We start from the raw sequence: 27,533 nt of genomic DNA on the forward strand, positions 1-27,533 counted from the left end.
CCTGATTGTATTAAATTATCTTCCTTGTATAATGCAGTACAGTTGTTAGAGAGCATTTTAAATGTATTGTTTTGAACATTTTTTCAGTAAACAATGAAACAAAATGCATGCACCAATAATGACAAAACTGCCCAATTCAGAACATTTCCATCATAAAAGTCTACTCAAACTTCTGCAATTCACCAGTATTAGTAAATATGCACAATCTCTGCAGAAGTAAAAGTCATCTAAATAATTCCACATTAAAGAGATCTGTAACTAATGAAGAGGTTGCTGCTAGCAAACAACTTTATATTTCATTGTTTCGTCTACAAATAAAATGCCTGTTGCCCTTGAGGAATAAATTGCCTATGTTACATTAAAAAAATGATAAGCTAGTAATATTGCAATAGGGAATGGACTGCAAACTGATAACAGGTTCATAGTTACTAGGTATCTCCGCCAAAGAGGACATTCTCAGGACTGCAGCATCCACCCCCTTTGAGAGTACAGCACAGTACAGTATCAGCAATGTATCTACATACTATGGGAGTAGAACCCACAACCTTCTGCATCAAAAACAAGTATACTACATGTTGTGTTGTTAACAATGCAAGCAGACTCCGCATAAGCAGCACTAAACATCTCTTCCCCTGAAGCTCTCAGCTCTTTGTAAAATCCACTCAACGCTCAACTGTATCTCTCAACTTTGCAGCATAAGAAATCTGGAAAAAGCCAAAATTTATTGGTGGGACAAAAGCCCAAAAGTCAGGGACACATTTTAAACATTGCTTGTATAATCCTGGAAAGTTGCTAGAATAAAATGCTGTGTTACCACCATGCATTTCACTGAACCCAGGACCCTGTGCACTACAGCCAGAGCAACATACCACTATGCCAAATCAGCTGTTTCATGAAAGACAGGAAGACTGGAACTTAAATAGCTATAATTTAGTGAATTCATTTCTCACCATAGCTGTCTACCTCTTAGCACAAAACACCTGGACAAAGCCAATATGGGGGAATACAGCCCCCAACATATTCAGGGAATTCAGTAATCACCACAGCTCTCAACCTCTTAGCACAAAAAAACTGGACAAAGTCAATATTGGAGGAATACAGCCTGGAAAATAGGGACAAATTTCAAATATTGATCTTATAAACTTAGAAAATTGCTAGAATAAAAAGTTTTGTGTTACCATGTACTTTCTGAAGAATATGAAGTCTGAAATTCAAACACTTGTCATTATTTAGTAAATTCAAAATCCAGAAAACCACAGATTTTATGAGGAACAAAACAGAACAAAAATACGAGACAAAAATCTGAATAGTTTTTTCACAAATGGTGGTGGGTAGGGAATTCAGGCTGTTGCTATCTACACCCAAGGTACAGGGTTTGAGCCTGAGTTACTCTCTAGCCACCAGGTATATTTCCTGAGTATCTGTCTAGCCACCAGGTATATTTAACTGTGGCATTTCACACACATACACACACACATGAGTACCTGGGTATGGAGTCTGTTCATCAGCTTCAAAATCCCTTCCTGTAGCAAAAAGTCCTTCCCGTGAGAGCAGCTATCCAGCCTGCAGATGTTGCAGTGTGATCCCCTTCCAGTCTATGCAGATGGAACTGCATTGACTTCTGGGCACCTCTGTAGTCTGATGCCTTCTAATCTGGACTACTGTTTAACCAGTCTGGATTCCTGCAAGCATGCATGGAGTTCTGGGACTCACTATCATTATTTTTATTATTTTTCCTTTTCTGTTTACAGCTGAGGGGCTGCAGTTCTGCAGTCCAGTAGCACGAGCCACCCCTGGATGAAACGGCTAGGCTAGAAATGACCTCTGGGTCGATATCCTAGTAATCTCCTATGATCCTATGATCCTCCTAAGTGATTCTTACCTATCAGGAGCAGTATGGTAGTCATGGTGGTGTTGGACTCTCCTGCATCTCTCACCTACGGTGGGTTTGCCCATGTCAGAGGCAGTGATTGGGTTTGATTAAGACAGAGGAGGAAGAGGAGGAGGAACTCTCACTATAGGTGGTAAGTCAGGTTCCAGTAAGACTGTATTCTCTTATCTCCCTCCATAGGGAGTGTCACAAGCAATGCTACTGTGTCTACAGACCATGCCACCTGCTTGTTGCCATCATTGTTCACCATAGCAGGTCTGCTTATGAGGAAAGCAGCCAATGAATTCCATTATGCTTATTGCTGCCCCCTAATCTATGTGGCATTAAAAAATGGTCATATGCCTTGGGATGTTGTCCCCCCCCATCTTAATGTGTATAATAGATCCAGCTATTCACTCGAAAAACTATTAGAGGTTTTTAGATTTGCAATCCTCAGTGTGAGGAAGCTATATACATGTTTTTTAGAGACATTAATCTAGATGGTTATAGACATCATATGACTTCATAAAGCCCCAATGTTTCTAACAGGTTCAGAAAAAAAGTGTCCTCTTTAGAGTGCAAAGAGTCTGCCTGGCTGCATTCTTGCTGCTGATGTCAGCCCGCCCTGCTGTGTTGGGTCATGAACCATGGAACCTTTGAATATATGAACATATGAGACCAGAGCAAACCCATGGACTTATGGTTCTGCACTCACCTGTGACATGCATATTAAGATGCATAGTGAATAGTATTACACAGTACTCTGTAACACACGCCTTGTCAGGCAAGATGTTGTGCTTGCAGACTGGCAGTTTCTACTGAACAGAGGGGCAGGTCACCAACATTCATGTTCACTCCACTTTGTCTATACATATGTATCATAACATAGTAGTATAGACAATAATATCTTGGTACGTCACCTACACTTACAGGGGTAGTAGGCCTGCATCCACATCTAAGCCACCATCTGCTAGAAGAGTCCAGTCCTTCTGCCCAGTGAGCACACCAAAGGCTCCTCCACCACCACCAACCACTTCAGTGCTGGTGGTTCACCCTCTGTGCTGGTCCTATCCATCAACATTTCCTAATCCTTCTGCTTTTGTGAGGTAGAGCATACCTCTAATCCCATCACAAAATGTGCTGCTCAGAAGCCAATAACAAGTCCATCTATCTTGAAAAAACGATTTATTCGATAGTACACATAAAAGCACACAAACAATACCAGGATAAGCGCTTTCGTCACTGGGACTTCAACAGATCTGTTGACATCACCTGTGTAGTTCATTGCCAGTTTATTTTCATTTTAGAGATCACTTCAATGCAGTGTGGCAGGTCATATCTTTACAGTTTGTGTTTGCTAATACTTAACTTTTATGGCATAATAAGTTAGCCTGCTAAATTTTTGCAGTTCAGTTCTACTTACTGTGTACACGTCAATATTTTGTGTTTAGAGCACCATGGGGTAATGTAATTCTACTCACTTGTATATAGATGCTGTATTTTGCTTAAAATTTAATGAGTGCATATTTTCAACAAGAAACTAAGATTTGTAATGGAAAAAATTAGGTGTTTCATAAACTATGGACACCAGCCATGATTCCTAACAGTAGGTTTTGCAGTTATTTGCACAGTGTTAAATAAGTGAGATGAATAATATTTTGAAATTAAAAGAAGCATGAAGTTCTCTTGTTCCATAACAATTTTACAAGTGCAGTCTTTATAAAAATGACAGATCCATGTATAAATTGATGGATCACACAGCTTGCTGGGGGTTTTGTACTGCATTATACCTGGTTATTTGGCTTGAAGATGTTAGATATTATAGTTAACACAATGCATCTGTAAAAGAATACCATAGCACTTTTCAGTTCCATGCACAACAGCTTTTTACTCTCTGTGTGTCACCTGTAACTAACCTCTCAGAATAAGTGTACAGACACTAAAGCTAAATTTTCTAGTGTTTCTGAGATGTACACAAAGCAGTTCATATACTGCCATTAAATGTAACCTACTGTATTTTATAAACTCCAAAAACCACGTAAAGAACAAAGGTGTTCAAAATTCCAAACTTTACAAAACCAAAAAAAAAAAAAAAACAACAAAAACACCAGTCTGCAGGAAATAAGAAAACCACAATTTATTAAGTACTTTCATTCCCTGTAGAAGGAACTTCATCAAAATGAAGATAGACAGCATAAGCAGCCCCTTTAAATAAACACATGATAAATTCATGACATACGATAGATTACTTGTTCAGTCTATTATGGCTTGCTTTTAAAACAGGTGCACTAGAGATATGTTTATTTAAACCAGGCAGGACCTCAGCAGTTAGTAAAATCTGCCAGTGCAATTCTCTGTTTAAAAGTAAACCTACTCCACTTGTCTACTCTGCCAAGTATTAAAAATAAAAACTTTTTAAAATCTTTGCACCTAAGAGAGTGATTAAATAGTTCATTGGTGTTGTCACCCTTCCTGTTACTTCTGAGACTTTGTGAATTCATATGCCGTGGAGCAAATTGTCCAACCCAGACAACAGGAACTAACATTGTAAGTCTGTTCCTCACCAGCATGTCAAACAGGTGCACTGGTGCAACTGATGGACCCTCGTTAGTTAAAACTGACCACAAAGCAGTCACCTTCGAATTGACACTAACACCAGAACTCACAAAAGATGAAATCAGACTAAAAAACTTCACCAAGGCAAACTATACCCTGCTAGGTGAAGGTATAAATGCTTTCCAAGGCCCACCCCCAGCTGGAAGTGGTAACTGCACCAAAGCTTACACTAAAGCCCTGTACAATCACTTGCATAAGAGTATAGACTTGGCTGTAGCAGAAAGAACAAAGCCAGATCCCCAAGTGAAAACAAGCCACCATGGTTAACATCCAGCATCAACAAACTTTACAATAAATGCAAAACATTGGTGTTCAAGAAAACAAAGGCGAGGCCCCAACAATGGAAATTCACCCTCCTCAGCCTCAACAGGCAAATAAGACAACTTTTCAAATCCTCCAAGGGCTTCTTTGAGACAAACTTAGCAAGCACAGCCAAGGGGCTTTTACAGCTACATATGTAGACTAAAACGTAGGACCCAAGCATGTGCAGAACTAATGACTAATGCTATCACACACACTGACCCCACAGAGTTAGCAAATCTGCTAGCGGATAGGTTTGGTAACAATTTCACTTCCTTAACTCCTCCAAACTTATCACAACCCTTCCTCCAAACTTCCCTCCCACCCAACATATTTGAAGAGCAGGTCATCAAAGCTTTGTCCAAGGCAAAAAACACAGCCTCTATGGGACCAGATATCATCCCAGAATGTCTTCTAAACAGGTTAAAACATAAAGTAGTATCAGCATTAAGTTCCCTTTTCAATCATATTCTAACCACAGGCTTTGTTCCCGCGGAATGGAGAACAGCAACAGTTATTCCCTTCCACAAAGGTGGCCTAGCAACAGACCTGGGGAATTACAGACCCATAAGGTTGATCAGCCTCATCTGTAAGGCCATTGAACGTATCATTATGGACCTCATAAATAAAGACATAGGCAACCTCCAAACCCTGGATCCTACCCAATTTGGCTTCAAGGGCAGATCCTGACTGTTAAATCTGGTGAATTTCTTTGAAAATGTGACCAAGGCCATCGATGAGGGCAAAACTGAGCACACAGCATACCTCAACCTGGAAAATGCTTTTGACACATCCCACATTCAGGCATTACTGATAAACTTAGCAAACTGTATGTAAACCTCTTCATTGTAAGATGGGTTGACAACTGACTCACAAACCAGATGCACACTATCAAAGAGGGTGACTCCAAATCAACAATTAGACCTGTTACCAGTGGGGGCCACAACAAGGGTCAGTGCTGGGCCCCCTACTGTTTGGTATATACTTCTCAGAAGTTCAGGTCAAAACAAAGGGGTTGTGGCTGGCCAAGTTTGAAGATGACTGCAAACTAGGTGCAATTACTGAATCCCCAAATGATATCTGTGTACTCCAGGAGGGTCTTATGCAGACCAACGACTGGTGTCTTAGTCATGGTCTCAAACTGAAGGCAAAGAAATGCATCATCATTCCCTTCAGCACAAACAATGTCCCTTCACAATATGAAATCAACAACAATACCTTAAGTACCCACAAAGTGGTAAGGGACCTGGGATCACAAGTTGACTGCAACCTTAACTGCAACCACCATATGTCTACTGTAGTAAGGAGGGCTTTCTACGTAGCACACTTGATTAGTAAAGGTATCTCCTCAAAAGCAAAAGATGTTATAACCTCTCTATACTCGACAATAATCCGGCCCCTAATTGAGCATAACACCCCGTTCGGCAGGTACCATACAAAGCACCTGTGAGAATTGAAGAAACCTCAGAGGTTTCTAACAAAGAAGATCAAAGAACTCTAGCAGATGCCTTACACAGACTGTCTAAAGTCCCTATCACTATACTCTGTACCATATAGACTTTTCAGGGGAGACTTATGCCTGGCCTACAGAACAATCTCAGACTCAAACCTAATGAACTTGCTGCATATCCATAAATCAAATGGGACTAGGGCTACCTGTTCCAGGGAGTCTATAATAATTCAGCAAAAAGTCACTTCAATGAATGGCATATCATTGGAAATGCCATTCATCGAATTTCACTCATGTGGGGGGCTGCAGCCCCCACACCCCCCCCACTAATTATATATACCAAGTCCGAGATTGCACTACAGTGGTGAAAGGGCAAATTTCCTGATCTTCACTGTACTGTGATCTCAGTATGAACAGTTTGACAAATGACATGTTCGACGTAAGTGCACCGAAAATGCCATTTGCTGAACTTAATTTTTGCTGAATTAAAACGGACCAGTTCCAGGGACCTAAATATGGCCTGCAACTTAAATAGAACATGCTGGAGGGACAGATTTATCTCCCAGCAACTGCCACGTCTTTGGAATAGGCTACCAATTCATGTGAAACAGAGCACCTCTGTGACACTGTTCAAGAGTAACCTGGACGAGTGGATGAGACACCATAAATTCTTACTGGGGACAGCTCCCACAACCCTCCTGGACATGGGTAGTCATCACTAAATGCAATCTTGGGTATTGACCAGTACCTCTACGGTATTACATTGGGTTAAAACAACTAGGCTTAAAATTACCTCTGGTCGATAGCCTAGTAATCACCTATGATCCTATGATATAAGTGTTTGTTCAGTCTGTGCTGTGTTTTATCGATATAAAATACAGGACAATGTGAATACAAGGCAAAATAGACAAAACCATTACAGTAAGCTTTTAGTTAACCAGCACCCATGGGGATTGGTAGATGCTGGATAACTATAATTTCTGGTTGCTTGAGAGTTACTATTAAAAATAGGCCTGACTTATACTGTACCCTATACTATTTATTTGGTTTGATTTGTTCTTAGGTTGGGGGGAGAGGGAGTTTATTCCTATCTTCCTTTTTAAAACTCTAAAACTCTAAAAACATAAGGTATTTTATTGCGGGAGGAAAACAGAAAGTGTAACACATGAAAATTGTACTGTATTTCTTCATTTTTTTTTCTGATTGCTTGAGTTCCGGTTAACTGAGAGTTTACTGTAGAATTACAATTGAAGTTAACTGTACAGGGTATTGCTTTTGGATAATTATGGACAACCACATTTGGTCCTTCAAATATAAAATGGCAGTAGGAACAAGCACCACAAGTAGTTATTCTTCCATTGTTGGTATACCTAGTATTGTACACTCCAAATTGCCTTTAATGTCATGGGCAGATTTGCAAGTGAAAATGGCAGTTACCCCTAGTTTCCAAAGCTCAGGGTTATTATTAACAAACAAGTCCCATTTGAAATGTTGGCACTTGAAATGCTGAGAGCCGACAAGCCGAAAAAAACAAAATGACTGAAAACACAGGTAAAGACTGAATCTCGAAAATTGCTCTTCTCCTTAAAACTTATTTTTGCAGGAGAGCTTATGTAAGTCCGATTTTTCGGCCATTCAGTCCCTGTATAAGAGTCGTGGAAGGAAGGTTAAGAAGGGACATGATGATTAGTGATCAGCAGTATGGTTTCATGCCAGGAAAGAGCACTACAGATGCGATCTTTGCTCTGAGAGTGTTGATGGAGAAGTACAGAGAATGTCGGAAGGACTTGCATTGTGTTTTTGTAGACTTAGAGAAAGCATATGACAGGGTGCCTAGAGAGGAGTTGTGGTATTGTATGAGGAAGTCAGGAGTGTCAGAAAAGTATGTAAGAGTGGTACAGGATATGTACGAGGGTAGTGTGACAGTGGTGAGGTCTGCGGTGGGAGTGACGGATGCGTTTAAGGTGGAGGTGGAGTTACATCAAGGATCAGCTCTGAGCCCTTTCTTATTTGCAATGGTGATGGACAGGTTGACAGACGAGATCAGACAAGAGTCCCCGTGGACTATGATGTTTTCAGATGACATTGTGATCTGTAGTGAGAGTAGGGAACAGGTGGAGGAGACCCTGGAGAGATGGAGATATGCTCTAGAGAGAAGAGGAATGAAGGTCAGCAGGACTAAGACAGAATGTATGTGTGTGAATGAGAGGGAGGCTAGAGGAATGGTGAGGATGCAAGGAGTAGAGGTGGCGAAGGTGGATGAGTTTAAATACTTGGGGTCAATAGTTCTGAGTAACAGTGAGTGTGGAAGAGAGGTGAAGAAGAGAGTACAGGCAGGATGGAGTGGGTGGAGAAGAGTGTCAGGAGTGATTTGTGACAGACGAGTACCTGTAAGAGTGAAAGGGAAGGTCTACAAGAGGGTAGTGAGACCAGCTATGTTATATGGGTTGGAGACAGTGGCATTGACAAAAACGCAGGAGTTTGAGCTGGATGTGGCAGAATTAAAGATGTTAAGATTTGCACTGGGTGTGATGAGGGTGGACAGGATTAGGAATAAGTATATTAGAGGGTCAGCCCAGGTTGGAAGGTTTGGAGACAAAGCCAGAGAGGCACGATTACGTTGGTTTGGACATGTGCTGAGGAGGGAGGCTGAGAATATTGGGAAAAAGATGCTACGGATGAAGCTACCAGGTAACAGGAAAAGAGGAAGGCCTAAGATAAGGTTTATGGATGTGGTGAGAGAGGACATGCAGGTGGTTGGTGTGACAGACCAAGATGCAGAGGACAGGAAGAAATGGAAACAGGTGATCTGCTGTGGCGACCCCTAACGGGAACAGCCGAAAGAAAATTATTTTATATATATATATATATATATATATATATATATATATATATATATATATATATATACACACACATATATATATGGTTTACTATTGTTTGTGCGAACGACATTCTATTGGCTGCAATCTGCTGAAAAACAGAATGTCGAACACACAAGCAGTTTTGCACCAGATAGTCGACTCCACTTAGGCGAATGCACAACTACATTTGCATAAGTGGAAATCGACTATCTGCACGGAGATCACGGTACAGTGGGGAGTGGAAATTCATCCACATCCCCACTGTAGTGCAATGTAGTAGTTAGAATATATAAGTAGGGGGGTGTGGGAGGTGCAGGGGGGGCTTGTCCTGCTGCAAAAACGTGATAGCTGTATAGGAGTTTGATTTACATCAGCTCCTATATGGCTATCACGTGGTGGTTTTGACAACAATGTCGAGTCAAATGCGTCAAGCATTTGGTTCGAGATTGTGAACGGTAGTTTTTTTTTACTTTTAGTATTACCATTTGTTTATTTGAACGGAAAATGTTTTTCCGTTTGAATAAACAATAGTAAACCTATGTGTGTGTGTGTGTGTGTGTGTGTGTGTGTGTGTGTGTGTGTGTGTGTGTGTGTGTGTGTGTGTTTGTGTGTAGCTACAGTATTCACTTCTTTCTGCTTTCAGTCAATCTCTAGGACTCAGATGGGTTTCACAGTTTTAGTAGCATTTAACTTTCTGCTATTTCTAGCTTTGTAAAACTGTAAAGCTCCTTAAATGATACGGTTTTTCACTTGTATTCTTCGATATTGTAATGGAGTCTGGTGTGTTCTCTGTAACCAGGAGCAGTGTGACATACAATCTGCACTTGGTAATAGTGTTGCTCTTCAGCTCTAAGATGGAGATGTAGACATGATTTAAGTTCATGTAATTTGTGACAGTATAAACATGCAAACACTAATTTGAATGTTGATGTCTGAGACTGGGTATATCTTTTTTAACTAGAACATGCCAATGTTTTAGCTGTGAATCCTTCTTGACAGAACACTTACTACTGAAAATTCAGTTTTCTAAACGTCAAATGATTCCTTATGCATTGCAATCAAATGTTAACAAACTCTAACTGTTTGCCATGCTTTTTGCATTCCTGGAGGCCTCCTGGCCGGTGCACTAAATTCCTTGATCTCATTTCTATTTCATGGTATCTGCAAACATTTCCTTTTTACAAGTTTTTTTTTTCTCCTTGGAGCAGACAAAAGAAACAGGGACAGTATTAATAATATAAATATTCACACAGCACATACAAAGTTTTAGCCAATGAAAGCAGCTAAATCATAGGCTTTTGTAAAGAAAGTCACTTTGTAGTCTTTGATGTACTGGCAGACCTTCTCCACACCCTTGTTGAGGTGTCAAAGATTTCAGTATAATTAAGGCATTGCTAACTGACTGGTTCTGCTATTTAAGAATGTCTGCAGTAAGATTGTTTTATCTTGAATGTTGGAAAACTATTCTTTTTATACTTTACAAACCCACTACCAAAAAAAGGTATAACCATCTCTTGAATTTGTGCTATTAGATTTTTTTTTTAAATTGAGGCACAAAATGCCTCCATGTAGCTCCCACTGCCTATACTATTCCTATTTTACCATCTTACTGCCTACTAACAAAAACTTGACCATGGTATTCACTACCCAAATGGTCAAACAGCCTCCCACGACCTCACACATAACACCAAACACTTTACCATCCCCAGCACACCAAATCTACCACCCTCAACAAAATATCACCCCTGAAAAAGCCACAAAACATAATCCTAAATACAAAGACTATATAGTCTAACTGTTAACAGAGACACCATTCAACCACCCCAATTCAATAATGCAGAACTCCTCGTAACCAAACTACAGATTAACCAGAACAAGTGCTTGAACATCGTCTGTGCATACACTCCACCAGGCAACAACCTAAATACCCTAGAGGATATCCTTTACTGGTTATCCACTACCTATCCCCAAGAAACCATAGTTCTTGGTGACTTCAATACCGACTGGCACCTCTGCTCCTCCGAACCCCCCCTCTCCCCTATAAACTTATCTGGGTTTAAACAGACCATAACCTCTCCCACTAGGATAAACAAACTGACCAACAGGAAAAGCATCCTAGACTGGATCCTAGTCAATAACCAACCCCAACTTTACACAGCTGGCACTCTCTCTGATGACCTTAGAAACCATTTACTAACATATATCATAAAACATAAGGCAGGAAACCCTCACCAGACCAAATATAAAACACTTAGAAACAGGAAAAACGTTGACACTGCTATATTCCTAAATGAACTAAAAGCAGTTGACTGGTCAAAACTAAAAAAATCTACCATTAGAAGAGGCTGTAGCTCACTTTAACACTAAATTCCTAGGTATCCTTGATTCCCATGCTCCAGCACGTGTAACAACATCTAGATCAAACACAGTACCATGGCTCACAAAAGATAAAAAATCTAAAATCAAAACTAGAAACAGAGCCTGGGCCAGCTGGAGAACAACTAAAGCCCCACCTGAGCATCTAAAATATCATCAACTCAGGAATGATACAAAAAATCTATTTTACTAAATAAAAAAAGCTTCTAACAAAATCTCCTACAAAAACACCAAAACAACCCTCAAAAGTTCTGGGCAGGCTTAAATCAACTACTTCTTTCAGGTCATTCTACCACCCCAACCCTGGCTAACCACACTCATAGTTCCCCAGAGACCATAGCTGGCGCTTATAATAACTTTTTCACTGAAACAATCCAATCCCTAGCAAATCAACTAACCCCCCCACAAACTTAAACCACACTCCTAATCTACCCACTAATCACCCCCATTTTAGCTTCCAACCGATATCCACTAGTTTTATCAAAACACTTATAAAAAATCTAAAATCTACCACCCTCGCTCCAGACCTCCTCCCTGCAGAGTACCTACAAATAGGCGTAGATGCCATTACATATCCCGTATCTATCCTTATCAACAGAACCTTATCCGAAAGTGCTATCCCCTCCCTCTGGAAAATATCCCACATCATCCCACTCCATAAAGGTGGTAGTTCTACAGACATATCCAACTATAGACCCATTGCCATTCTTTCCCCACTAGCCAAAATAATGGATAAATGTGTACACGAGCAACTAATGCAATACCTTACACAGAATAGCTTACTATCCAACTCCCAGCATGATTTCAGGCCATACCACAGCACCACCTCAGCCCTCCTTTCCTTTACTAATGCCATAAATCAAAACAGGAATGACAATAGGCTATCCGCCACCCTCTTTTTTGACCTGTCAAAAACCTTTGACATGGTCAACCATGAAATTATCATTCTTTCTCTAAAATCTATTTCCCTCAATAAGCACGCAATCCAGTGGTTTCAGTCCTACCTGACTGGTAGACAACAGGTGGTACTATGGTAGGGAAAACTCTCCAGCCAGCTACCTCTCACACTTGGTGTCCCTCAAGGCTACACCCTAGGCCCACTACTCTTCTCTATTTTTATCAACAACCTTCACACTGCTATCCCTAAAGCCACCTGTATTCAATATGCAGATGATAGAGGGGCGTGGCCAAGGATGAACACAGGATAGCAGCAGATTTCTTCAGCTCCACCAATTTCATTACACTGACAGGAATTAATTACTTAAAAAATTAATTTTTGAAGTAATTTTCTTTCTAAATATATTTGTTTTATATAGTTCTTGAACTATATCTAAAAAAGAAAGGAAATTTTAACAATATTCCTGTCAGAAATCACTTTGGAAATTTTCCTGTCAGTTTATCAGTCTGAAATGAGTTCCAGTAAGACAAATTCTCAAGACTCCAGCATCAAGAAAGAACTTCAGTCTCTGATAACTATAATCCAGCAACTTACTGCTAAGATGGATAAAATGGATACTAAAATAGATACCTTCATAGAAAAAACTACAAAACAAATAGACTTATTACATATAGACCTGCAACAACAGAAGATCCAGATGACAGGCATAGAAGAAGCTGTGAATGACATGGAAAATAGAATCCAAGAAGAGGAAATCAACATTGAGTTTCTGCTGAAACAAAATACACATTTACAAACAAAGCTGGATGACCTGGAAAATAGATCTAGGCGCAATAACATTAGGATTTTTGGACTGCCAAAAAATATTGAAGGTAACAATATTACTTCTTTTTTAACAACATGGCTCCCTAAAACTTTAGACTTACCAGAAGCATTCTCTTTTGGGTATAGAAAGAGCACATAGATCTATAGCTAATACTAACTCTAACAAAAACTATCCTAGATCAGTTATAGTTAGATTTCTATCATCTTTTGATAAAGAGATGGTTCTTAAATTTGCTTGGGCTAAAGCTCCTGTTAAGATTAATGAGACAACTGTGCATTTTGACAATGACTATTCTTCCTCGGTAATAGCTAAAAGAAAAGTTTTTCTGCCACTAATAAGGGAGCTTATAAAAGCACAGTTTAAAACATACCTTCTGTTTCCTGCCAAGCTAAAAATCTTCCTTCCTGATGGTCCTAAAATTTTTGATGACTTAGACTCTGCTTTACTGTTTATCAAAAAAAATAAGATTTTGGATAAAATAGAGGAAATGGAATGGGCTAGTCCTTCATTAAAGAGACTGGCAACTGAAACTTCGTGGAAGACTTCAGAAAAGAAGAAGAGACTAAAAAACAAATGATTTGTTCTATGTTTTTTTCTTTTTTCTCTCATCATTTTACTTCATTATTAATCTTTTTAAATATAGTTCCTGCATTTCCAGAAAGCCACAAATATTCTGAAAAAGATTTAATCAAAGTTATTCTCTGTGTGCAAAGAAATGTTTTGTTTCATAACCAGTCAAAATATCTGAGGAACTAATAACAAGCTATTATTCAATTTGTTTCTCTTTCTGAAAAAGAGAAGTAAGGTCAGTAATTTGATACATTTTTTTCTCTTTTTTTCTCCTTTTCTTCTTTTCTTTGTTTAAACAATGACATTCTATTTAGATTATGTAGTGGGTAAAGGGTGGGGGAGGGCAGGGAGAGAAGAGTAATGAAAATATGATTAATAGAATAATAACATATTTATTCCTTGTAAAAAGTTTATATGTTCTTCAAATGCTATTCCTAATTATACTTTCTTGATTATACTGCTTATGCTTGTTTGTAAATAATCTGTCATGCTTTAACTAATAATAATTAGAACTAAATAATAGTAAATAATATGTTTTATTTTTAACTCTATTAATATAAACAGTAAGTAATATTCCATTGTATATACTTCTTATAGCTTTCTCTTACATTTTTTTATTTCTGCTTTACACTCTTTTATTTTATACTCTCTTTTTCTTTTCTTTATTCTTTCTCTTTATTTTTTTTCATATTAATATATAGAAATGCTTTTGATCATATAGACACAGTAAATAATAAGATTTGCATAAAAATTGAGTTGGGACAAAAATATTGAGTTTTATTACTTATTAATAACTTTGGGCTTAATTTCACTTACATAGAGGCTGTAATAACCTGTAAAATACATAGTGAAAGTTTTGTCATGTTTAGATGCATTTACACTGCTAAATGAATGTTTGTCACTAGTTTTTAACAAGTTTCCCACCAAAATGTTAAGGGAGATAATCTGGGATGTGGGTTATCTCATGAACAGTGTCCTTGAGTTGTTTTAAAAGCTTCAACTCTCAGAATTCTCACAGAGAAGCTGAAAGCAGTCAATATGACCTTTGACCCAGATATCACACTGACACATCACAGATTCAGGAAGAACACTCTACCAGGAAGTAGAACTGATGCAAATGTGACTATGTGAAGGAAAATGAATTTTTTAACATTTAAATGTGAGTTATTTTATATAATTACTTAAATATCTATGTTATAATTCATAAAATATGTCAGTTATAATGATTTTAAATGATGCAGTTTCTTGTAGTAAGTAAATCTCTTATTTTAGAAGGCATAGAAAATGAAACATTTATTCAAGTGTTTTTGAAAATCTACTTGACTGCAGCATACTAATCTGTGTTAAAAACTTATGTTCCAAACATATACATTACTATAACTCATTTAATTCATCTGATTGACAAGCATAAATAACTTTATAACTCTATTCTGGAAGAAATTGTCATGTGATATATTTTAAAGCAGTAGTATAGACATACAAAATACAGATGGCTTTTTTACAATAATGCAAGTGTTTCTGAGAATTTGCATAACTATGCAGTATGATTTATAACAATTTCTATAAATATAATATTTTATTCTATTGACAATAATGAGTATGAGTAAAATGCTCATATACAAGCAATTCAAGGTTTTTTTGGAAGCTGTTGACTGCATTTACATGACAGAAAATAGATGCATCTTAATATATGTAATGTCTGAATCATATTAGCCAAAGTTTTTGATTTAAATGAATGTTAGAACTTATTTTTACATACTTTGAATAAATTAATATGTAAATATGCCTTCCCCCTTTTTTTTTCTCTCTCTCTCTTTCTTTCACTCTCTCTCCCTCTTTCACGTCTTTTATTTCTCTCTCTCCTCTTGGTTCCTAATATCAAGATTATTTGAATGCTATTTGAATACAAGTGTATTATATTACATAGATGTATATAGTAGTATGAATAGTTTAAAAAAAAAAAAAGTTTATTTTAGTTTATATGGTGCTGTTTTATCAAATGTGTAGTCTTGTCTTGCTAGATTATTGAATTGAAAGCTGTTAATTTAAGTTAAATATAACCAGTATTAAATTGATAAGGTGGTAGCTGAGGTACTGCTGCTTAGGGTAGGGGTTAACTTGAGTGGTAAATACTACTCTAAGTTGGAGTTTTTAACTCCAGGCTGGATGCAAGGTTTAATCCTTACATTATTTTCACTTGTTCATTGTTATATGTATATAGTTTTGACATCCACAATATATTTTGTACACTCATTGTCACTACAAACAAAATTGAATCCTATACAAAATCCCATAAGAGATTCAATAAATACAGCTATATTTAAAGGTACACCTAAAGGAGGAGATGTAACATTACTTATGTTGTTATTTGTTATTTTGATCATAAGATTCTTAAGTTTTAAAAATGCCATATGACATCTTTAAAAGGAATTTCTTTAAACATTAATGGATTGAATAATCCGTGTAAAAGGGCAAGCCTAATAAGATACATTAATTTACATAAGGCCAACTTAGTCTTCCTGCAAAAAACCCATCTCTTGAAAAAATATATTGATAAACTAGCCACAAACAAATATACAGTATTGGTTAGTTCAGAGCACACTCAGAAAAAAAGAGGAGTGGCTATTTTATGGAATAAAAGTATGCCCATTCTTAAAACCATTAAGTTTTATCAGGATGACAAAGGAATGTTTTGTATGGTTACAATACAAATTAATGGGAAGACTTACACTTTAATTAATGCATATTGGATACCTGGAATTGGTATTAATACAGTGAAACATCATCTTGATAAGATCATATCATTCTCTATAGGAGATATTATTTTAGCTGGTGACTTTAATTGTATACTACATGAAAGTGATACTACCACTATAGGAAAAAGAAGAATTACATCTAATGCAAAACATTTACATGATTTTGCTAATTCTTATCATTTGAATGATATTAATAATCAGATAGATTCAAAATCATTACCATACACCTTTTTTTCTAACAGATACAAAACTTATTCAAAAATAGATAGGGTCTTTATTTCTAACCAGATGGTAACAGATTTAATTAATTCCAAAATCATTTCATGTCCTATATCTGATCATAATTCAATTGTTTTTGAATTCATGATAAAAAATACTCATAATGTTCAGATCAAAAGGATACCAGCATACTTAACTCAACTAAAAGACTATAAAGAATATATATTTTCAGAAGTAAAACATTTTTTAGACATAAATAATACTCCTGAAGTCTCCATTGTCTATGTTTGGGATGCCTTAAAATCATATCTATATGGACAAAGTATCAGATGGTATAATAATAAAAGGAAATCTTGGGATAAGGAATTGTTAGATATTCAAAGTAAATTAGATTCTTATAAACATAATAATAAAGAAAATATTATGGACAAGAAAGTTATTGAAGAAATAAACAAACTAAATGAGAAATACAAAGAAATTTTAACTCATAAAGTTAAAATAACTTTAGAGAAATACAAGTTTTTGTCTTATTCAATAAGCCCCAAATACTTACATAGACTTAAAAATAAAACAAAAAGGTTGAATAAACAAAACCATATCAAAGAAATCTTTTCTCTAAGGAAAAAGAAGAATGTTTCTAGTATATCAGAAATACTAGATGAATTTAGAAATCACTTTCACAAAATTAACCATAATAACATTAACATGGAACCTAAAGATAAAATAAAGGAGTTTATAACCACAAACATGAATAAAAAGCTTAATAAACAACAGATTAAACTATTGGACAAAAGTATTTCATATACAGAGGTTATTACACAAATAAATAAGCTTAAATCAAACAAAGCACCGGGTAATGATGGTATTATACCAGAGATATATAAAATCCTTTCTAAAAGTACATATTCATTAATACATAAGGTTTTTATTTTGGCCCAAACTGAGTTAATAACCCCCCCCCCCATCTTGGCAATATACATTTATTTCGCCAATTTTAAAACCTAATAAAGATCCAACTAGATGTACTTCATATCGGACCATCTCATTACTTAATGTTGATTATAAAATGTTTATGAGTATTTTTGCTGATAGATTGAAGACAATCATCCCCGGCATTATAGATATATATCAGACAGGCTTCATTGTAAATAGAAATACTTTTGATAATATAAGAAGAACTTTAACATTAATTGATTTTGCAAATAGGAAAAAGAAAGATTTAACACTTATTAGTCTTGATATAAGTTCAGCATTTGATTCAGTAAGTTGGTACTATCTGTTTACCTTACTGAAGTGCACAAACTTCTCAGATGCATTTGTAAATCTAATTGAGCATTTATACAAAGGAACACTGGCTTATATTAAGGTAGGAACATATGTTTCACAAAAAAATACCCATTTTAAAGGTACAAAACAAGGATGTCCACTTTCTCCACTATTATTCACTTTAGTAATGGGGCCTTGGGCTAATTTGATCAGAAACAGTACTGACATAGAGGGTTTTGAAATAGATGAAAATACAACATCCAAAATTCAACTTTTTGCAGATGATGTTCTAATTACATCAGCAGGATCTAATTCTTCTATGCAGTCTCTATTTGATAAAATGATGAATTTTAAAAGTATTTCTGGTTTAATATTCAATGAAGAAAAAACTAAAATACTACCTATATATACACGAAAAATATTCTCATTAGTGATTTTACTAAATATGTACCCAATTCAGGTCAGATAACTTATTTAGGTATAATACTATCTAAAGATATTAAATCTATTATATATAATAATTATAATACCTGTTTTCTTAATATACAAAATCTTTTAATACCTGGAATAATATGTTTTTACTATGGAGGAGAGACTTACAATTATTAAAATGATAATATTCCCCAAGATTTTATACTTAATACAATCAATAATACTTCCACCTACAAAAATAATTATCAAGAAACTGAATATACTAATGTTAAATTTCCTATGGGCACCTAATAGACCTAGGATTGCATTAAAGAAACATACTAATAGCTGGTCTCAAGGGGTATTTCTTTTCCAGACTTTAATTTATATACTATCTCTTCTATTGTAAAAGTTATTACTTTATTAATAGATCAGTCATATGTCGCAAAATGGAAAGATTATTGGGAGCTAATTAGTATGCACTTCATGAAAATCTCCTTAACACATAAAAATATGATTGTAAATAACTCCATGTTATGGTTACTAAAGGAATTTTGTACTTCACCTATTACACCTAAACATATGGTTTGTTACCCATTAAATATTATTATTAGCTATCGTAACTTTATATTCATGCACCCTAAGTATAGGGAATGGAATTTTATTATATTCCCTATAATGTATACTCAGGGTATGCTTTTGTCATCTACTTCTGAAGGAACTCATTTAGCTATAGATAATGATCTAAAGTACTGGTATCAGTTGATATCTGATAATAAAGTTAAAAATCTAGATTTCTTAAAACAAGAATTTGATCTAAGAGAAACTTGCTGGTTAGAGGTTCAGACCTTTAGACAACATCACATTAATAAAATAGATCTAATGTCTATAACAGTTAAAGAATCTATTCAAACACTGATTGATTACTTGATATTAAATTTACAACATAAAGTTTCTGATAAAGGTAAACTTTCATACATACATAAAATTATCAGACAAGAAACTTTTTACAGTGTAGATACATACTGGAATTATTTCACTTCTATTAATGGGGACCCACCAAATCAACAAGATAAACAATATATATTGGAATCTGCCTATAGAACTATGTCTTCCATTGTCTGGAGACTTTATACATGGAAATTTTTACATAGATGTTTTTATACACCTTTGATGATGAATAAAATAAATAATAAAGATAATCTATGTAAGAGATGTAATGTAGAAATTAATGCTGACTGGGCTCATATGTTTTATGACTGTATGGAACTGAAAGAATACTGGAAGTCAATTAATGAATTTTTGCAGGCTCTTTTTACAGATAATTTCATTATTTCTAAATCTCTTATATTATTCAACACACCTGTACCTCAAAGTGTTAAAAAGGTTAAGCTTCCCTTGTTATGGTCTATTCTAGCAGTGGCTAGGAAAATAATAACCAGAAATTGGATTTCAGATACACCTCCTTCGTTCAATGAATTTAAAAATGTTATGAATATAGTGTGCTTTATGGAAATAAACACAATTAGGTCAAGAACAACTAGAAAAACATCTTATTATATTGTATGGGATAATTTACAAAATTTGTTAAAAAAATCCTAATTTCAATAGCATGGTATTTTAGTTTAATTAATTGATCTGATTGTAGTGGATGTCTTTGTAAATACTTTAGTTGTTTTGTTGAATGTTATAATCATATCTATTTTTAATTACTTGTATAAAATTGTTATGATATTTCTCTTGTATGTTAAAACAATAAACCTGTTTTGAAAAAAAAAATATGCAGATGATACACTTTGATCTGCTCAGCCACCTCCCCATCTGAACTGCAAATCTTAACCCAAAATACATTTAACACTATTGAGAACTGGTTTGCCAACCAATGCCTACTGCTGAACCCCAATAAAACTAAACTTCTACTCTTCACCCCCACTAGTAGATCTGCCACACTTTCATTCTTTGTCACATCTAACAATGGTACCACTATCTCCCCAGATCAACACATCAAACTTCTAGAGATTTTCATAGACAATAATCTCAAATTTGACCTACAGGTCAACAAAACCATACAGACCATCAATAAGAAGCTTGGATCACTGTATAGAAACAAAACATTTTTAACCTCACTGGCTAGGACTGCAATTGCCCGGTCACACCTACTCTCTACTCTTTTATATGCCTTGCCTGTACTCTCAAACCTCAACAAATCTGAACTAGGTAAGCTGTCCCATAGCTACAACCACATTGCCAGATTCACCACTGGCTCCACCTGTAGAACCCACCACTGCCAGAACCTGAAACAACTATAGTGTCTAGAACTGCCCAGCTTAATCAAATTCAATCAACTCTTAATAGCGCACAAAATGCTGTACCACCCTGAGGATAACCCCTCATTTATAAATATTATTAAGCCATATAGCAACCTGAGATCCCTACAGTCAGCCAACAAACTATTGGTCCAAACCCACAAAGCTAATAACTCTGCTGTTGATTCCCTGTTTGCCAACTTTGTTGGCAAAACCTGGAATTCATTGCCAAACTATATAACCCTACAATCCTCCAAAAGTCTCTTAAAAAAAAAAAACCTCAAACAGTACCTCAAAGTGAACTGGCTTTGCCCATGCACTAACCCTGATTAAGTTATAAACTGAAAACATACTTTGTAAATATCATAACATGTAACTACGTCACCAAGCGGTGTTTCCAATCTGACGTCTCTTGCTTTTAATTGTGTCTGTCCATGAGAATTGTGAGTCCCTACTAGGGAACACTACTAAATCATTGTACATAATCACTTTGTTTTATATTTTCTAATGTTATCTAACTTCTTGCGTAATCCATGTAAGTTTGTCTATTTGGAGCTTTTCTCCCCGGGCCTCTGCTGAAAATGGACATGTATCCAGTAGGACTATCCCGGTAAACAAATGTAAAATAAAATAAATAAACAAATGTATTAAATTTTCTCATTTCTGCTGCATTGCTAAACATTGATTTGTTACCTTGCATCATACTAACATTTTATCAAAACCATAATCCATGAAGACTGACAAATTAGTATTTTGTGCTGATTGTAGGAAGACACACTAATTTTATATAAAACCGTTGCAGTTATAGAAAATAATACCTTTTACAAGTGGATCACTATGCAAATGTGGTAAACTATTAGTGTTGTTACCTTTACGGTTGCCAAAAGTAGTTATTGTTAATGAAACTTGAGAGTTTGCAGGGCACACTGTGTCATCAGCCCATGAAAAATAATTATTTTTATCTTACTACCAAAATAAATACTGTATTTTGTAAAATTTTATATTAGATTAAGATGATTTAAATGTAGTGCCATTTAGAGAAAATAATGAAAATATGTTTTTCTTGTAAAATATCAAGACATTTGCAATTTTTCCCTTGAAGGACAGAGATGTCCTGCAGAAATAGGGACAGGTGGTAACCTTATCAAATGTTTGCAAGGTCAGTGTTTATCTTCCCCTCTGTAACAAAGGCAGTGAAAAACAGTTTCACAGCATTCTGCATGTTTTGTTAATACAGTAGCAGCTACTACCATCAGCAAGACTGCCTATGTAAGATTGTGGATAATAACTGACAGGAAAAGCTATTGATATCCCTTTGATGTATTTCATGCAGTTGGAAACAAACTGCTCTGCCAAAGCATGTGAAAAGTTAAGTTTAAATATAGTGGTGGATTTCCCTTCATTTAATTCCACGGCAGTTTAAAGTGCAGGCAGGTTTCTGGAAATTAAACAGTACCTGAATCATGCTGAAGGGAGAAAAGAAAGTTAAGTCAGATTGTAGGAGAGGACATACATTTCCTGTAAAGTACCTTTAAGCTCAGTCCCTTACAGCAAGGACACAGTCTCTCTTTCTTACCACGTCTCCCTGAGCTCTTTAATACTTCTCTTCTGTTTTGTCTTTGGCAGAAAATATGTCCAGGTTCCTTCTGGTGTCTTCTTCCAGGTCTCTCATTACTCTGCAGCTGTTCACCCACAGTTCTGCTCTGGGCATAAAATCCCCTCTCCAGAAAGGGTCAACAGCTCCGAAATGGCTGACATCAGCCATCATATTTTTATACAATAATGATTAGCTTCATTAAACAAAAAAAATGTGAGCGCTACTCTATCATGAAGGTTTCTGCTTTTCAAAAAGGAGTAACTCTATTTAATGTAACAGTTTTATTTACAAAAAAAATACTACAACAATTTCATATACAATAATTGCATTATTTTATGCCAGTTTCACTTTACTTTGGTATGCCACCTGGTGAGAACTGCCATACTATGCTATATCGACCCTTCCAATTTGAAACCCACTCAGTGGGCTGTGAGGTTTAGACAGGCTACCTGCTTTGTGATGTGCCAAGCCTGGCTTAAGCATTACTGTAAATTTAAATGGTTGTAATGAGAGAGCCTGCTTGCATAGCTTCATATTCTTGTCTTACTAATCCACATTTAAGGTGCAGAGAGTACCCAACTGATTGTCAATCATTCCCTCTCAACAGTGAAAAACTTGGTTTATACCCTGCTTAACTTGTGACACAGGAAACATATGGGATTCTACCCCATCAAAGTTTTATGACAGCATTGGCCCTAGCGTACCTCTATAAACCAGTATAAACATTCAAAGGCCTGCTGAGGTCCAGAGAACCTAACACAAGCCCTAACCATAATGTTTCCTTCAACTACATTTTCTGGATTTAGTGTCCACTTTACTTCTAGGGGCATCTTCCCTTTACTGAGACATATAAGTTATTGATGTGAAATGGGGTATAATACAGGACCGGCCCTTGGTGAACTGGTGCCCTAGGCAAAAGGTTTCCATAGTGCCCCCCAACACCACCTTGTGCCCCCATCCAGGTCTACCTACACCATCCAGATTACTGGAAAAGCATCCCTGCTAGAGTGACACCCTAGGCGGCCACCTAGTTGGTCTATGCCTAAGGCCGGTTATGGGTATAAACCTTTGATAATACTCAGATAATCCCAAGAATGCTCTCATTTGCTACTCAATGCCTGGAATAAGTCGTTTTCTTATTGCTTCTTTTTTTTTCTTTCTTGGCCCTATTACTCATCCTCCTTCCTATTACATACATTAAATATTTTACCTCTGTCATGCCTAACTTGCTCTTTCAGGCATTAACAGTCCATGTGACCCTCTCCAGGAGTCTAATACCACATGTACCTTAGCTAGATGGGAGTTAAAATCCTCAGGCTGCTTTATGACATTGTGTAGGTGAACAACTACATATATGACATGTTGCTTTAGGACTGAGGGGATACAGGAGCACTATGTAGCCCAAAGGGAAACCCTCTGGTGTTGGAAAGGCTGTCCTTTTCCTGGCTTTAACTGATAGAGGGATTTGCCAGAATCCCTTCTGTGAATTCCTCTAATGTTGGGAAGTCATTTAAAAATGATATGTGTTCAGTTGCCGAAAATTATTACAGAACCGGATGATTTCATTAGATCTTTGAATCTTCTATTAGCCCCATCTTAAGCATTTTTTATCACTTCTTGCACAACTTTTCTCTGTGGCACAGGTTTTCGGTACAGTTTTACATTAGCCTTTGACTTGAGAATGTTCTCAGTATGTTGCTGAATCAGGTTTGTCTTGCTAGGTAGCTCTGAAAACCCTTTCTTGTTTCTTAACAGAAACTTCCTTAACTTTTGCTTCAGTGGCTTAGATAATGAGTCATCTACCTGAAATACAGGTATAGAGGTATTTTTTTACTAGAGCTGTTCATTTCTGCTACTCAGCTAACTATGGGCATTGTGATTCCTTCAGTGGTTTCAGGATTGTGTCTTTGTGGACTTAGAGAAAGCATATGACAGGGTGCCTAGAGAGGAATTGTGGTATTACATGAGGAAGTCGGGAGTGTCAGAGAAGTATGTAAGAGTGGTACAGGATATGTACGAGGGTAGTGTGACAGTGGTGAGGTCTGTGGTGGGAGTGATGGATGCGTTTAAGGTGGAGGTGGGATTACATCAAGGATCAGCTCTGAGCCCTTTCTTATTTGCAATGGTGATGGACATGTTGACAGACGAGATCAGACAGGAGTCCCCATGGACTATGATGTTTGCAGATGACATTGTGATCTGTAGTGAGAGTAGGGGACAGGTGGAGGAGGCCCTGGAGAGGTGGAGATATTCTCTAGAGAGAAGAGGAATGAAGGTCAGCAGGACTAAGATAGAATATATGTGTGTGAATGAGAGGGAGGATAGAGGAATGGTGAGGATGCAGGGAGTAGAGGTGGTGAAGATGGATGAGTTTAAATACTTGGGATCAACAGTTCACAGCAATGGTGAGTGTGGAAGGGAGGTGAAGAAGAGAGTACAGGCAGGATGGAGTGGGTGGAGAAGAGTGTCAGGAGTGATTTGTGACAGAGGAGTACCAGTAAGAGTCAAAGGGAAGGTCTACAAGAGGGTAGTGAGATCAACTATGTTATGTGGGTTGGAGACAGTGGCACTGACAAAAAGGCAGGAGTCAGAGCTGGATGTGGCAGAGTTAAAGATATTAAGATTTGCACTGGGTGTGATGAGGGTGGACAGGATTAGGAATAAGTATATTAGAGGGTCAGCCCAGGTTGGAAGGTTTGGAGACAAAGCCAGAGAGGCGAGATTGTGTTGGTTTGGACATGTGCTGAGGAGGGATGCTGAGTATATTGGAAAAAAGATGCTAAGGATGAAGCTGCTAAGTAACAGGAAAAGAGGAAGGCCTAAGATAAGGTATATGGATGTGGTGAGAGAGGACATGCAGGTGGTTGGTGTGACAGAGCAAGATGCAGAGGACAGGAAGAAATGGAAACAGATGATTTTCTGTGGCGACCCCTAACGGGAGCAGCCGAAAGAAGAAGAAGAAGAAGAAGAAGAAGATATTGTATATCTGTTCTGATGTTCTCTTACCAGTCTGACTAACCCTGTACTTTATGTCATTTTAATTTTTCTGCTATTTCAAATGGACCTTGTAATTTAGGCAAAAAATTGTTTTCTGCAGAGGGGACCAAAATTCAAAATCAAAGTCAAAGTAAACTTTATTGTCATTCAGACCCACACACAGTGAGAGTTAAACAAAATTACTTTGCTTCGGTTCCAAGCAGATAGATCACATAGAATAACAGAGAATAACAGAGACATATAACAGTATAGTAACACATACATATACTAAACAAGACTGACAAGATCTGAGATACCTCTATAACACTGGTAGCAGCCTTCATCAAATATTGCACATGTGGAAAATCAATTATTGCTCAGAGTATACAGGATATACTGCCTAGCACTAGTATATTGTGCAGAATGTTCAGTTACTAGTGATTGCACTTTTAAAGCAGCTTGATGTAGGTATTGTACAAGAAGACAGCTGTACTACTGATTGTTCCAGTCACCAGCTATTGATATGTTGTAGAGTGCAATAGTCTGATAGCATGTGGGCAGAAGCTCCTACTAAACCTGGAGGAGTTACAATGCATACTATGGTATCATCTTACTGAAGATAAGCAGGAAAACAGTAAATGTGCAGGGTGAGTGTGGTCTCTGATTATCTTTTTGGCTCTGCCAGTACATCGTGCTTCGTATATGGCCTGCAGAGCTGGAAGTGGGGATCCAATGATCTTCTCCACTACCTTCATCACATAGTGTATGGGGCTTTCAGTCCAAGGCTTTGCAGTTCCCGAACCAGACTGTGAGATTACTAGTCAAGGTGCTTTCAATGGTACCCCTATAGAAGGTTTTGAAGACAGAGGAAGGGAGACTAGCTTTCCTCAACTTCCACAAGAAGTGCAGCCATTGATGTGCTTTCTTCACAATGTGGTTAGTATTTGTTGACCATGCTACATCCTCAGAAATATACACACCCTGAAATTTGGTGCGTCTCACTCTTTCCACTGCTTCCCCTTTAATTATGAATGGGTGATGTGAGTCCTGATTCTTTCTGAAGTCCATTACTAACTCCTTGGTTTTATTCATGTTTAGGGCCAGGTTATTAATATCTCACCAGTTAATGAGGTGGTTAAGCTCATCTCTTTAGGCAGTCTCATCTCCACTCCTGATAAGACCCACCACAGTGGTGTCATCTGCAAACTTGATTATCTTATTTGAATTATGTCTGGCGATGCAATCATGAGTTAGTTAGGTAAACAGCAGAGGGTTCAGGACACATTCCTGAGGGACTCCAGTACTTAGTGTTTAGCTCCTTGAGTTGATGTTGCCCACACATACTCTTTGGGGTCTATCAATACGAAAATCCAGGATCCAGTTGCATAACTGTGTGTTGATGCCCGGCTGGACAAGCTTCTCAATCAGGTGTTGAGGGATGACTGTATTAAAGGCAAAAATAAAATTGATGAATAGCATCCTTACATAACAGTTTTTGTTGTCAAGATGTCCTAAGGATTCATGAAGAGCAAATGAGATGGCATCTGTTGTAGAGCAGTTGGCCCTGTAGGCAAATTGAAGCGGGTCTAGTGATGCTGGTAGGTTTGCATATAGGTGGTCCTTGATCAGCTGCTTAAAGCATTTCATCACCATCGAGGTTAGAGCAACCGGATGGTAGTCATTTAGGCTGCCTGGTTGTGATTTCTTTGGTAGGGCTATTATAGTAGTATTCTTGAAGCACCTTGGTACTCAGGCCTGGCACAGAGATATGTTGAAAATGTCTGTAAGTACTGTTGACAGTTGAGCAGAGCAGTTTCTGAACACTTTCCCTTGAATGTTATCAGAGCCAGGTGGATATTCAGCAAAGTATCAGAGACAGAGGAATATTTTTTGTAGAAAGTAAGAGTTATAGTCAAACTTAGAGAGCCTATGAGAAGAAAAATAACCAGAGATCCTATAGAAGTATTAGAGATATTTCAGAAATTTTATGAAAATTTAAACAAAACAAAGGAATAGGGAAGCCAAAAAAGGCATAAATGAAAATATTGATGGAAGATTAATTATCCTAAGGTTAGAGGAAGGTTAGAGGAAGATGACTCAACAACTGATAGCTAAAATTGGAAGAGATTAAATATTTATTCATTATTTTTTATTTATTTCCAGTTTGATGACCGGGGAAGTCCACTGGGCCAAGCAGAGCCCATTTTCAGTGAAGGCCAGGGGAGAAAAGCT

The sequence above is a fragment of the Protopterus annectens genome, chromosome 3.part0, assembly GCF_019279795.1.
Source record: "Protopterus annectens isolate FY-2018-M chromosome 3.part0, PAN1.0, whole genome shotgun sequence".
NCBI classification, from domain to species: domain Eukaryota; kingdom Metazoa; phylum Chordata; order Ceratodontiformes; family Protopteridae; genus Protopterus; species Protopterus annectens.